The following is a 14,699-nucleotide window of genomic DNA, read 5'->3' as shown; positions in this document are numbered from 1 at the left end:
GAACAGACAAGTGTAGTGGAAATTCTAAAAAGTTTACCATGAAATGTACAATTTCTCCTTTTCTCTTATTAACTTTTCTGTGCCTTCTACATTACCACCAATGCTTTGGGTATAGTGGAGTATTGGTAGGTTAATGTGACAAAAGGTTTGGGAGCCGAAGGCAAGGTATTTAGGGGGAGAAAATACAGTTTTCATATAGAGACAGCCAGCATAATAATAACAAATACTCCATATGTTTAGTTTTTCATTCATTCATTCAGAAAACAGTTACTGGGAACCTATTTTGTGCTAAGGACTATATTAGATATCAGACATAAAAAATAAAATTCCATATTCCTTTGAGTTTAATAGAAATTCAGACATGGTATAATAGGTTTTTATACAAATTACTATGAAACACAGATCAGAAAGAACACACACACATACAATCCCTTCATTATGACTGGGCTTGAATACTTCAGAGAGGAGCTGTCATTTATGCCAGAAGAGTAGAAAGTTCGCTAAAAGAAGAAAGGACAATTTATTCTAGATATGGAAGAAAAGTTGGTCAATGGCTCAAGATCATAAACATGGGGGGGGGGGTATTAGGAAGACACAAACAATCCTGAGTCATTAGAAAATTGGGGCGGAAAAGGGGAGAATTATCATGGGATATGAGACTGGTGCCCACACAGTCCTGTGGGTTGGTAGGAAAAGGTATTATTCTCACTTAGATGAGAAGAGAATCTCAGAGGGTTGTCCAAAGTCACAGACAGAAAAAATTGGGAAGCATATTCTCCCTCCCACTCTACAGTTCTTTCCACCATACTAATGTTTTCAAAACTGTGCTCAAAGAAGCCTCAGGACATCACAGAGATTCAGAAATTACAAAGGCAGAGGAAGGGGAATCTCACTTAACAAACAGGAAGGCTTCATTTGAGCTTTTAAAACAATGGGCTTTTTACATTAGATATCTTGGAACACTGTTCCGCCACTACATCAATAAAGTTGAGAAGCATGGCACCCTATCAATCGTCCCATGGTCAAACTCATTGCTTCGTAATTAGATTGTGAGGTAATTACTAGTCATGAGTAATGTTAACATAAACTGGAGGACAAAATGGTAGCTGTCTCCTGGCTAGGTAGTGGCTGGTGACACATGAGAAAGGCTGACTCAGCTGGACACCGAGGGATAATTTGGTGAGCGGAACTAGAAAGCATTTAGGATACTGAGAGGGGAATAACTAGGCTTGAGAATGAGCTAAAGGATCTGTGCAGATGTCCGGAGGTCCTTTTCTTAAAAAAATAATCCATCCTAAAATTTTGCTTTCTGTAATTAAGAATAATATTACCATTGTAAATATTTCCTTTAAAAATTTCTTTTGTTTGTTTGTGTCTGAGGGAAAAATCTTTCTCTTGGGTTCATAGAGAGAGAGGATGGAAAGAGAAGTCCTGCGCTGAAACGTGAGTGAATTGGTAACTTGCCAGTTTGGTTGGGAGGGTTGGTGACATGGAAATGGAGCCTTGGACATGTAAACTGCCTCCCCTCTGCTCTAAAATGCTTCGAAGAGCTGTCACATATAGCTGCATAGGACGCATCTTGCATAACTCCTGAGTGTGGTATTAGTATATACCATGATGTAAAAGGAACTTTTTGCAGTTGAGGAAAGGATAATTTTCTGGATTATCCAGTTGGGTGCAATCTAATCACATGAGGTCTTAAAAGCAGAGGGAGACAGGAAGTGGAAGGGGAGACAGGAAGTACAAGAAGGATGTGACCTGCCATTCCTGCAAGAGAGAGGAGAGGAACCAGGAATTTAAATGGCCTCTAGAAGCTAAGAATAGCCTTTAGCTTACAGCCAACATGAAAATCTGGATCTTGATTTTACAACAACAAAACATGGAATTCTGCCCAACAGTCCAAATGGATTCTCCCCTAGAGCTTCCAATAGATAGTGATCCTTTGACCTGGCTTAATCTTCTGACAGAAAACCAGCTAATATATTAATTTATTGACCCTCTCCTTTAGATAATCCGGTTGTAAATTGTAGAACTCAAAATTAAATAATACTTAGTTGAAAAGAATAAACTACTTCTTCTCTCTCCACACTCATCAAATAACAAGAATATCGTATATCATCACTGACATTCCCCATGATAAAAATGTCATGTCCTCTGGAAAAGATGCCAAAAATGGCAAAACGATACAGACCACAAGAATTCCACCTTTTGGAGAAATTCTCACAAAAGTCACTGTTACAATGATCTTATCCTGGCTAAAAAACTGCCCCCAAACATAGTGGATTAAAACAATAACAAGTTTATTGTGTATCGCAACTCTACGGATCAGGAATTCAGATGAGGCACAGCAAGAATGGCTCTTCTCTGTTTCATGTGATGTCTGTGGGGGCTGTACTATCCAAGATGGCCTCTTTACTCATATATATATATATATATATATACATATATATATACATATATATATATATACATATATATATATATATATACACTCATATATATACTCATATATATGCGTATGTATATACTCATACCTAGCTAGGGTAGTTTGAACACCTGGGACCTGGCTGAGACAACTCAGCTGGGTTCACAGGTCTAGGATCTAAGCTCTTGCTGTTGGCTAGGTTCCTCCACTATCCTCCATATAGCTTCTCCCTCATCCCATCTCCCCCCTCCACCCCCCACCCTGGCCAATATGGTCTTTCCAGGTGGTGTCTAGAGCAGCAGAGAGTACCCTGACTATTTAATGAGCAGCTGGGCTCTGAGAAAGAGAAAGCAGAAGCTGCCAGTTTTCTTACTGACACATCACTTCTGCCTTGAAATCTTACCCCTAAAAAATCTACAAATCTCTATATTTACAAATCTCTATAAAACTCTTTCCTTTTTGTATTAGTCAACCTTGGGCTAGAGATAGTATTGACTGTAACCATCAACATTCTATGTAACTTGCATAATTAGAATTCAACTGTGAAATACCCTTAGAGGCTACGAGACTTTAGCATGACAACAAGCTAACGGTATGATTCAAGTGAAAGATGTTGCATGACCTTCTTCCTTGCTGAGTGATTTCTACCTCTCAACTGTTCCATCATCAATTCCTTGAATTATGGCTACAACTGACTTGTATGCCTTCCTCGACATTTGACAATGTGGAAGAAGGAATGGTTGTCCCCAGTGCATAACCTCTCGCTGTGTCCTGCCCTTTTGGCATATGACTTTGTTGTTCTTCTCACTAGAGGTAGTATGTACTTTCCCAGTCTTTGACTTTGGCTTTAGCCAATTGCCTTAATTTAACCACTGGAATATGGGCAGAAGTGAGAGTTGCCAGTTCTGGGAACGGGTCTTTAGAGACGTTGTATGTCTCCACTTATCCCTCTTTATGCCTCTGCCATTCCCATGAGATGAACATGTCCCAGCTAGTCCACAGTCCAAAGATGAAGAGAAACATGTGGAGCAGACCCATATCCAACCTGGAAATTTGAGTAGTGCTTAGTGGAGGCCTACTTAGATCAGCTGATCCCCAGCTGATCAACAGATGTGTGAGTGAGAGTAATCATGCCGTTTGGGGTGGGATATTATGCAGCATTATTTTGGCAACACCTAGCTATCACACGTGGTGAGATGAAATCACAAGAGAAAAAACTTCCCATGACTTCAAGCAATGGTTGTCATTCTGAAATTTGGAAATCATCAAGTTCCAGAAATCCAAACACCTAGACAACACTGAGATTCTGGTATTACCAAGTGGTCTCCAGATTCTGCCAGACTAAATGAAATCCCACCTTTATGGTACACTTGAAAGGGTACAACTCACAGGCCAAGCATTCACTAAAATAGCTCTTTTAATGAATGTGCTAATACATACCTTTAGAAGATAGGAACTAGCTGAGAAGCCTTTACAATGGCCCCAATTCTGGCCTGACTGCTGCCAATTATTAATATGTGACTTTGGGAGTCAAGGGGTAGAATTAGAAACTCTGCATTATGAAAACAATGCCTATTGCCTCAGAGCCAGAAAGAGCCTTGGTCACTCAATGGTTTTCTCAGCACTTGGATCCGGGATTCATGGTGACATTTCCTAATGTAAAGAACAGGTCAGACAGCTGTCACGGGACATACAAACATCTCAGTGGCCAAATCAACAACCTACAAAGTATTTTGTTTTGTACAAAGGCAACTCTTGTATTTAATGTATTTAGAAGTAAGTGTTCATAGATACCTGATCATTAACTTGACATACAACCTGGAGTCACACATTCGTTGACATTTTTTAACATGGCAACCATACAAAAGGGTCACTGTCTACACGAAAGGCAAAATCATAAATAGGTTGAAATGTCTCTCAGATTCCACACAGGAGCCACAGAGAGTTCACAGTTTGATTTAAACTTTTGCACTAGAAGCAATTAGCATTTGGACAGCTGATGTGAAAATCACAGTTTTGTTCTTTTTTTTTACACAGAACATGACTATTGTACAACCTTGGGTCTCTGTTCAGATTTAAAATATTTTGTGTTGGTGTAGCAGCATTAGATATATTGTCTGCACTATCTCACCCTTACTCTATAGGTTATGTCAACATGAAATTCCTGAAAGTAATGTCAATGAAACATGAAATTAATTTTGTGTGGCTTACTGGCTTTTGCCAAAACAGCAGTCCTGTCTTTAAAGTGGTTACTTAAAATGCAGCTATGTTCTGTCTTTGGAAAGTTTAATTTTCCTCTTAGGATTTTGTCCTTTTATTATTCCTCCTCACACAACCAAAAGATATCAAAACCCACATGCTTTCATGGCATTTTGTGCCCGAGAGATCTGTAAGTCTATTCCCAAGCAAAGGCCTCCAGTAAGTTTTAACAGTTATCTACTAGCCCCCACTCTACAAATAGGCAACTTAATGAATTTTATAAAGAAAGAAAGAAGGTCAAAAGATATGATAATAAATTAGAGGAGGTGAAGAGGAGATTACTGGAATGCTTTGGGGGAGGCAGTTAACCTGCTTGAATGCCACAGGATCCATGATTTTCTGAGGCAGTCAAAACCGTTGAAGCTCAAGTGCTTGTTTTATGCTATCGTAGCTGACTGAGAGGGAGAAAACTGGACACTGAATTTCCCTGGGACACCACTGTCTTCCTCCTACTCCCATTAAGCAGTATCAGAGTAGGCTGGGGGGAAATGGATGGCATGCTGCCTTCACCAATGAAAGCTGACTGAACATTCCAGAGAAAACCAAGTCATGCCCTTGGGAAAATATGTAACAAAAAGCCAAAATAGAGGTGGCTGCTTTGAATGCTTCATTAAGTCAAGAAGAAAGGGATTTTAAGTAAGTCACCATTTGTCCTCATCTAAAATTTGTTATATATTTGGGCGCCTGGGTGGCTCAGTCGGTTGAGCGTCCGACTTCAGCCCAGGTCATGATCTCACGGTCTGTGAGTTCAAGCCCTCCGTCGGGCTCTGTGCTGACAGCTCGGAGCCTGGAGCCTGCTTCCGATTCTGTGTCTCCCTCTCTCTCTGACCCTCCCCTGTTCATGCTCTGTCTCTCTCTGTCTCAAAAATAAATAAACATTAAAAAAAGAAGTTCTTTAAAAAAATAAATAAATAAAATTTGTTATATACCTATTTGATTAGTGACATCACATGTGGGACCAAGGGAAAATGTTTAAACCAGAGAGAAGAGGTTTCTCAGAAACCCTACTATGTAAGACACCCATTGTCATTGCTATATGCTTGACAAAATCAAGTCAGGATGGTGACAATTTTATTTTATAATTTATAAATCAAGGAGCATTTATGGAGCATATTGTATCTATCAGGCATTATGCTGGGGATCTTTCGTATTTGCTCTTTTGTCTATCTGGTCACATTTCCCTGTTGTAAGGATAGTCTTCCTTTAAAGCAAGCTCAGTTAAGGAACTTTCTGGTGCTATAGCTGCTAAGTGTATAATTAGAACCAGTACCTAGATTTTTTTTTTTTTTACTTCAATTATAGGTTATCGTGATGGTCAGATCAAGAAATCAAGGCTAAGGTAATGATGAGCCATAGAAAGAGATAAGGAGCAAAACCAGGAAGATTAAAAAAATTACATTAGTAAGTTTACCAAATAACTTCTGCCTTGTTCCAAAAAGGACCTAAGGTAACTGGAAAACGCATATAGTATAAATGTATTAGAAAAAAAAAAAATCAATTACAAATAAGGATAGAAGAGTAGATGCTTATTGCTGAATAAAAACATAGGACACAGAAATGTTTTTGCAATTCCAGCCAGCCACGGTGCTCAAACGTGGGATGGTGGGAAGAAAGCAATTACAAGCAACAGAACACATCCGGGGTTGGTAAATGATAACGTCAATGACTGGGGCCCATGTCAGGTACAATTTTGACTGAGGTCTCATTTATTTATTTATTTATTTATTTATTTATTTATTTATTTATTTATAGACTGCTCCAGCAGGGGAGAGGGACAGAGGGAGAGAGAAAATCTTAAGCAGGCTCCATACTCAGTATGGAACCTGATGCAGGCCTTGATCCCAGTACTCTGGGATCATGACCTGAGCCGAAATCAAGAGTTTGACACTCAACCTGACTCAGCTACCCAGGTACCCCTGAATGAGGTTTCTTAATGTGCTTGTTTGTGTAGGAATCGTACCCTCAAGTTAAAGCTCGTTCTATTTTATGAGGGTGTGTTTGTTATATCACCATTTATTTCCTTATCAAATATAAAAGAGGATTTTTTGAGATGTCAGTTGGGTTCTAAATGGTGACTGCCAAGCAAGAGAGAAAGGAAACCAAAGTGTTGACGAGGAGAAAATAATCATTCTTGTAGCATGAAGTCAAAGGGGGTAAGGACAATGGCAGGCATAAGAGAAAAGAAGGCTAGCGAAGTTTGGAATCAGAATGTAGGAGGCCTGGGTCCAGGTGGAAGGATGGCCCATCAGCTAGATAGAAAATCTTTCACCAGAGGTAGATTAGCTACAAAGTCTTGACAATATCTATACACATCTCTCTCTCTCTCTCTCTCTCTCTGTCTCTGTCTCTCTGTCTCTCTCTCTATATATATACCTGTATACCTATACTTATATCTATGAATACGGATAAAGAAAAAAAGAGTCACAGAAGGGAGTTGGGGACCACACCCTACAGTAGTAACCGCTACTGGGATGACAACAGGCAGCCCCCAAAATGGTCCCAGCCATCTCTCTAGCTTCTTCCTGGAGCATAGATTAATGTGTTGCCAATCCTTGCCAGTATTGGCATTTTAACTGGGGAATTTTCACTACCTAAAGAAAAATTCATGTGCCTATTTCTGTTGTTAACAAAGTCCTTTTTATTTTAACTAACTTCCACCCCACCCTCCTCCCCAACACAAAACAAAACAAAAGAAAACAAACGAAACTAGCATAGGAGGGATTTCAGGTCAGTGGGGTGGAGATTTGGGAGTCAGAACGCCTGAAGCGCCCAAATTACATCATTCAGGTGCTTCCTACTTTACCCAAGGGGAAAACACACACACACACGCGCGCGCGCGCACACACACACACACACACACAACCCAGGCCTGGATGAACATATCTTTAGGATTGCATCACTTCCCACATTTCCCCCAAATTCTATAATCCCAAACTTCACACGGGATTAGTCTGGAGAGATGGCAAAAAGCACTCCTGGGATCCAACACCTCTGCTAAAACTTCGAGGATTAACAATATGTGCTAAGTGGGCTGATTTAATTTATTCTGAATTAAATTATAATTCACTCTGTTTCTCATAGGGGAAGGTGAGGTGAGAAGTGAAGCGATGAGGGAAAAATATGTATGTGGTTGCTTAATTGACTTGTACTCAATTACGAGCTACAATCCTTTGTTTTAATTCTTTTCATATGTTCTTGAACTCATAGACATTCTCACAGGAACAGCACCCTATAGTACAAAATCGTGATGATACGGTATTGCTCTTTCCATTACTATTAAGCCCGCTCTACTGGTCTTCATGAGTCAAGAGAAGCCAGGGTTATTTTTCTTAGCATGGGAGTCCTCAAAGTATCAAGGGGGAGATGGTTTAGACAATGTCTCAAAATTTCTTTTTCAGGAGCTGTGACTTAACAATGTTGCAAAGTGCAAAAACAGAGCGGGTGGGGAAGGGGGGTGAGTGAATCTATATGACAAGTCTTGTAGTGCAAGTGTTTGTGGTTAACCGAGAAACACATTATGAGTCAAGCCTTTGGAAAGAGGTGAGTAATTAAAGACAAATGCTATGACATAATCATTTTACACGCAGCAGAACGATTTTAGATTAAATCTGGCCTGACCCACTGCTCAGCAAGTGTTATCATGGATTCTTGAGAAGTATTCATTTATTTACTTTCTAATTTGGCCCAAATTTTTATTGAAAACCAAAAAAAAAAAAAAAATTGTGTTTCCCATAGGAAATAGCCTGAGTCCGGCGTTGGTTAATAAGGTTGGTGTATTTGGGAACAGATCTGCTGTGTACACGAAGCAACTTAGCTCGAAAAATACTTCATTTGAGAAAAGCAAGAAAGAGCTTGGCTATAAGCACTTTTGCAGGAATGAACCCTCTTATGTTTAGGAAGGTTACCATATGTGCCTTTAGATAACTCAGTGAAATATCAGTTAAACCAATAATTTTGCCATGATAAAAAATTATATTTACTGACACTTTGCTTTGCAACTCCCCAACCTGTCCCTGTACACACACACACACACACACACACACACAGACACACACTTCTTTTTGGCTTCATCCTGTATATCAGTCACCATCTATATCAGTCTGATGTGGAGACACCAAGTTTTGCAGCAAGAGACCCATTGGAGCCTCACTCCTTTCCGAACTCTACCACTATAATATAAAATATGCCATGTAACTCCAGGACATGGCTTCACGGCTTTCCAAATGCTATTACATTTTAGCTGCTGCCTTTATTAAATGCAGAAAACAGGGGTGTGTGGGGGGGATGACAGGGCTCTGAGTTTACCCTTTTGTTCTTTTTATTTGAGTAGATGTGGAATCGTTAGGTAAGGCAAGTTTTCTGTGGAATAAAACAGTAGAAGATTTTGTTTGGTGCGCTGACCCGGTTCAACAGGCATCTCGAAACATTCCAGCAAAGAATTGTACGTTTGTCTTAGGGAAGAAGAAGAAACCGCGGTGTCACCTCATCCCCCTCCCCACCCCCCCCCCCCGCCCCCCAGAGAAAGAAGTTTAGAATCCAGGGCCCTTGACCCACGTTACAGAGAGAGGATTAAGTATCAGAAACTGGCACCCATTTCCCTTACAGGATAATTATTTCCTAGTAGCAACCATATGGCCACATTCTGTTCTCTTGCAGGGTAAGGAATGAACACGTTTTCCCGGAGAAACATGCACTTAGACTTGGTGGTAAAGAGATCACGGTCTCACTGGCCAGTTACTGTGTTCTCGGGAATCCTGCTGATTTGTCAAAACACGACTGATGTTCAGAAAGCTGACGAGGCGTAAGTCACAGCCTTTGAAAAACGATTGTGTGAATGTATGTGGCTGTGTGTTTGTGTGTGCACAGGCGTGTGTATATTTCTTCCCACAAGAGGAAACATATTTCCATAAATATTATTACAGAGGAGAGACAAGTACAACTGCAGGAATGAATCTACAGTACTTTTTTCTGGGGCTCTTATTAGTGTTTTTGTCTTTGCTCTCAATTTTTCTACAATGCCTCCGTTATTATTGAGGCTTACGTTATACGTTATTGAATGAATGCCAGCCCTGTGACAACCACAGTCCTGTCCGCAGGTCGCTCTGGTACCTGTTTTGTCTGGAGCGGTATAACCAAGTCCAGAGTAAGGGTGGGGCACTACCGAGAGAGGTAGCAGGGACTTCACAGCACCTGTCAACGGTGGGGCTCTGCCCATTTTGACTATCACTGGCCTCATGGCACACGGACAGATGCCAAGAGGATACTTCACTGCTTGCCTGTTTGGCTCAGTCCCTTCCTTCCCCGCTTCTCCCAAACCACCTAATTGGTAGAGGTGAATGGGGTGTCTCCAGAGCAGGACTATTGTCAGGCAATCAGTACAAGGGTCTGAATCTCAATCATCCCTCTCCTATTTTTTTTTTTTTTTTTTTTTTTTTTTTTTTTGCCTTTCCACAAGGTCTCCTACCCTAGGTTTTTTTTTCAGTGCCCCTCCAATTCCATGACTGACCTACCATTAATCCCTGTGTTTTCACATGCACTTTTTTTTAGTCCTTATTTATTCTTGAGAGAGAGGGTGCAAGTGGGGGAGGGGCAGAGAGAGAGGGAGACACAGAATCCGAAGCGGGCTCCAGGCTCTGAGCTGTCGGCTCAGAGCCCCACCTGGGGCCCGAACTCACAAACGGTGAGATCATGACCTGAGCCAAAGTGGAGGCTTAAGTGACTGAGCCACCCAGGCACCCCCTCACCTGCAACTTTTGACCCTACGGTTTGTGACTTTCTCCCTGAATCTTGCTGCAGGATAGGACAATCAGGCTTCTGCTTATACATTAAACAGTCAAGCTAGGTCTCTGATTGTCTAGCTAAATAGCTGCACTTGCTTATAGGAATTAATGAATAAAACAAGGTCTGGATTTCACAAGTATCTTTGAACTTCAAGCCTTGCTATTCACACCAGGAAGCCAATTTCATGCAGAACTTTCCTGTTTTAACACCTGGGATCAAAAGGAAAAGGATTACTTAGACAAGTAGCATTTAGAACACAGCCTTAAATCTAAAACCGAGACTAACTTCAGATTTTCTATTTTTCCTTTACTGCAATATTTATGCATTTGATTTTTAATTTCAGCACACATCCATGCTCATAAAAAGATCAGAAACAACAGAGCTCTAATTGGGACAGAAAACAGGCTAAGTGAGGAAGAGGATATTCACAGATAGGATCCCTAAAGGCTTCTGATGTGTTTTCTCTCAGAACAATAAAATCTAAGCCTGGAGAAGTCCTCTGTAAGCTCTCACCTTCTTTACTTCTTGGAAGGTTCAAGTAAACAGTTTTCTTGTTTTGCTTGCCTTTTGGAAGCATGCTTGAAAGTGTGAAAGACAAAAATAATTCCCAAGAAAGGAAAAATACATCCCATTATTGATATTCTAATGTTATCTGATTCTTAAATCACCGCCTAAGATTTTTGACACCTAAGATTCACTTCATTGTTTTCTCACTGTCTTCAACAACGAAGTTGCTTTCTGCTGCTAAAAACACCTGTGTATCTATCCTGCCCAGTATATTCATCACAGCCACAGCCCCTGGCCGTTTTTAAATCAGCCTGGCTAAATTTATCAACTGAGCTAATGAGGGAGCTAAGAGGTCGAGTTTCAGGCAAGGTGTGCTTTAATGATGAATATATTATAGGCAGATTCTGTCATCTTGGGGCCATATCATCTGTCCAATTTTATCCAAGGCATTGGGACTCTACTTGGCAAGAACTGGCGCTTCTCGCTTTCAACATTTCAAATATTTTGAGAACCATTGCTTTGGTCTGGGGCACACGAACGGTGCCAGTGATGCTATTCTCTTGTTCTCACTTCACATTATGCATTTCTCTTTCACTCTTCCACACCTCTTTACACGGATCCTAACTTTTACCCCTGGTAAACTACTCCTCCAAGGAGTAGCCCAATCACCAGTCTCCAAAATTTCTTGAACGAGTCCGGTTTTTGCTCTCATCACCCCAACATTTTGAACGTACCCACCGGTCATGTCGGGGTCCTCGTGCTACTGAACCACCTGCAGAAAACGAGCTTGCTATTTGCTTGGGTGACTGATTCTGATGACCCAGGGGGGGAATTGGATTACTTCTGTGCCGAGGGGACAGGAAGGATTCTGTCTAGATTTTAGGAGATTCTCTGGGCACCTTCTCATGTTTTCACACCCAATAACAAAAGTTAATGGAAAATGGCAACAACCAAAAGGAGGCAGAGCCCGTGAGGGCGAAAGCTTTGTGTCACCATAGCAGGTAAAGAACTAAATTAGCTGAGGAACTAAGGGAAAAGAAAACACAGACTAGGGGGGTGGAGGGAATAAATTATAAATGGCTTCATGACACTTGCAGAAACAAAGACTGTAGCCGTCATGTCTATTTTTCTGCCTTCCTTACTGTGTTATATGGCTTATGTGTTATTTTCCCTTCCTGTTATTTCATGCAAGGATCGTTATATTGTCGGATCATTTTCAAGTTTAGTGTTTGTGTTGCAAGATATTCTGGTGTGACAGTGACTGGATTATAAGAATAGTTAACATTGCTCAGAGATGGGTACCATGTTCGTTGCCCAGGGATGGAAACCATTGACTCTTGGGACTTTGTGTCTCTTCTTTCTGGGGAGATGGCAACAGAGTTTTCACTTGTATAACAGATAGTTGAATCTTACTGAGAAAGGTATAAAGATGTTCTTCCTTTCTGAAAGTTCGGGCCTATTCAGAAGGGCATATGTCAGGGTGAGTGAACAAAGGCTTGGAACATGATGCTTACTAAGCTCCTGCCTCTCCCTCCGGTCCACCATTCTGTGCTCTTCTCCATGATACTGGGGCTAAGACTCTGCAAAACACATTTCTCTCTTGTCCTCTGGCTTCTGCCAGTAGGGGATGTCAGAAGGAGACAGGAAGACAGGACCAGGGAGAAGAGACCCCTCCCCTCCATCTCACAGTTCTGGATTCCAGTTCCATGGAGGTTCTCCCCCAGGGCAGATGCATAGCGTTCCCTTTTCAGGGGTCTATATCTCAGCTTCCAGAGGTAGAAAGAAAGTAGAGGAAAGTCTGCTTCCTGAAGAGTCTAGACCCTCCTCAGAGGTCTGAGCCCAGCCCCACAGGGAACTCCTCTGCACTGCTAGAGGTTAACTACTAACTGTGTCCTTCATTTCCACAGGCCCTACTTTCCTGTTACTGTCTGTGTTACCTCAGTTTTCCCTTATTCTCCAACATCAGTTTCACCAGTTCCCTGTGTTATATTATCTCTGCTGATTCTGTTTTCTGATTGGAACTTGCCTGAAAAAAATGATCTATTTTAAAGTGTTCCGTTTGTGAAAGGACGCTATGGGAAGCAATCTTGAGGGGTCACTGGCCCAAAATACATGTCATTTCCCTTGTAGGAAAACAGGGCTTCCTTCCTACACTGGCAGTGGAGTGAGTTCCTTGGCCAGTCCACCTGTCAGCCTTCAAATCTGCCCTCCGAGAATATTTCCCTGCCCAGTGTCCCAGGGATACTTTGGGAGTTCTCCACTTCCTCTTGGTGAGTGTTTGAGGACATGATGATTTCATTAGGGAATGAACAATCCCAGGACTTTCTTCATTAGCATTGTGTTTCTCTAAACACACAATTCCCTGATGACCTTGGTCCAGTTTCGATCTATTTTATTCAGTCAATTCAAGGGCTAGTAAACAAAACTAGAGCTATTGTTGGTCACGGCTTTTGAGCCTTGTGTTTGGCATGGGCATTTCTCTTTCCTAACTGAAGACTTGGATGTCTTATTACCAGTTAGGATATGCTGGGTGGTGAAAATGAATCAGTGAATAACATGCAGTTCTTCCATTAAATCTCACAGCTGAATGGAGAGGGGGTAGGATGGAGGAAAAATGAGCAAATTGGGCATTTTGACTTAGGGAGTTCTGGTTGCAACGTGAAGGAAATATCACAGTTTGGGGGAGGGGAAAGGTAACATGAATGTCTGTATGGGGTGCTAAGGGGGACACTTCAGGCTTAGTGAGGCAAGCAGGACTTTTGAATGAAGGGGCACTTGAGATGACAGAAAGACAAGGGGGACGAGGAGCCCTCCAGATGATGGGGAGTCAGAGAAGTACATCAGATAGTGACTACTCCACAGAACTGGGCAAAGGCAGGGGGGATTTACTTTCTCTTTTACACATTGAAAGGAAACTAGCTCAGTCCATACACATAGGATCAGTCAAACTTTCAGCTCCCCACCTGTCAGTTCCTCAGTTTTCTGAGTCTGCTAAAACTCCAAAGGTTTATATAGCCCAAGAGAAGGTCATCACTCTACTTTTAACACCCAAGAGTAAAGAGCCTGGGCTTTATTCAGTTCATTGTTGTTTGTGCCTCTTGCTGCCACTTGGTGACACTGTTCACAACTGGACCTACACAGTCCCCAAAAGATGGCGATGGACCAGAGACTGGATCTTAGAGGCTGGAAGATCCACCCTCAGAACCAGGCTCAGCGGAATGAGAGTGCCCAGTCCCCAAGTCCTTAATCCTTGGGTCTCTGGGTCCCATACAGAGTCATTCTCGGAGATGATAGCTACTGCAGGAGAAAGATGGCAGGACTGGACTAAACATTCATGTCCTGCAGACGTAGAATTTCTGATGTCTTTTCCTTCCCAAGGACTTGTACCACCAGGGGTCAGGCAGCTTTTCTTTTTCAGTCCTGGAACTAGATTCTTTTTATCTGTCCTTTCCTGAATAATCAGGACAGGTGCATACTTGCTCACGGCCACCCTATCTTCCACAGAGCAATCCTCTTTGGACTGGGAACACTGCATTCAGTTCCTCAAGATCCTTTACTCTTCTAAAGATGATAAAAGTGATGTAACAGTACCTCTTTCAGCAAGAAAAAAGGAAAAAAAAATCCAAGTTACATCATCAGCAGGATGTTTCTCTACAGAAACATTGTAAGGGCTGTAAATAGTTCGTATAATTAGAATATAGAGTTATCCAGGAGATAATAGTAAAAC

General features: G+C 41.5%; 1 long non-coding RNA gene across 1 annotated transcript in view; it reads left to right on the top strand.

The window, feature by feature from the left end:
• Nucleotides 1–14,699, top strand: part of LOC131495831 (uncharacterized) — a 60,587-nt gene that overhangs the window by 31,882 nt on the left and 14,006 nt on the right. The window contains exon 2 of the long non-coding RNA XR_009254143.1: nucleotides 9,341–9,485. This is a non-coding gene — a long non-coding RNA (uncharacterized LOC131495831). The remainder of the gene's footprint in view (nucleotides 1–9,340; nucleotides 9,486–14,699) is intronic.

Source organism: Neofelis nebulosa, chromosome 15 (assembly GCF_028018385.1).
Source record: "Neofelis nebulosa isolate mNeoNeb1 chromosome 15, mNeoNeb1.pri, whole genome shotgun sequence".
NCBI lineage: Eukaryota > Metazoa > Chordata > Mammalia > Carnivora > Felidae > Neofelis > Neofelis nebulosa.
This window is presented reverse-complemented; position numbering and strand designations above follow the sequence as displayed.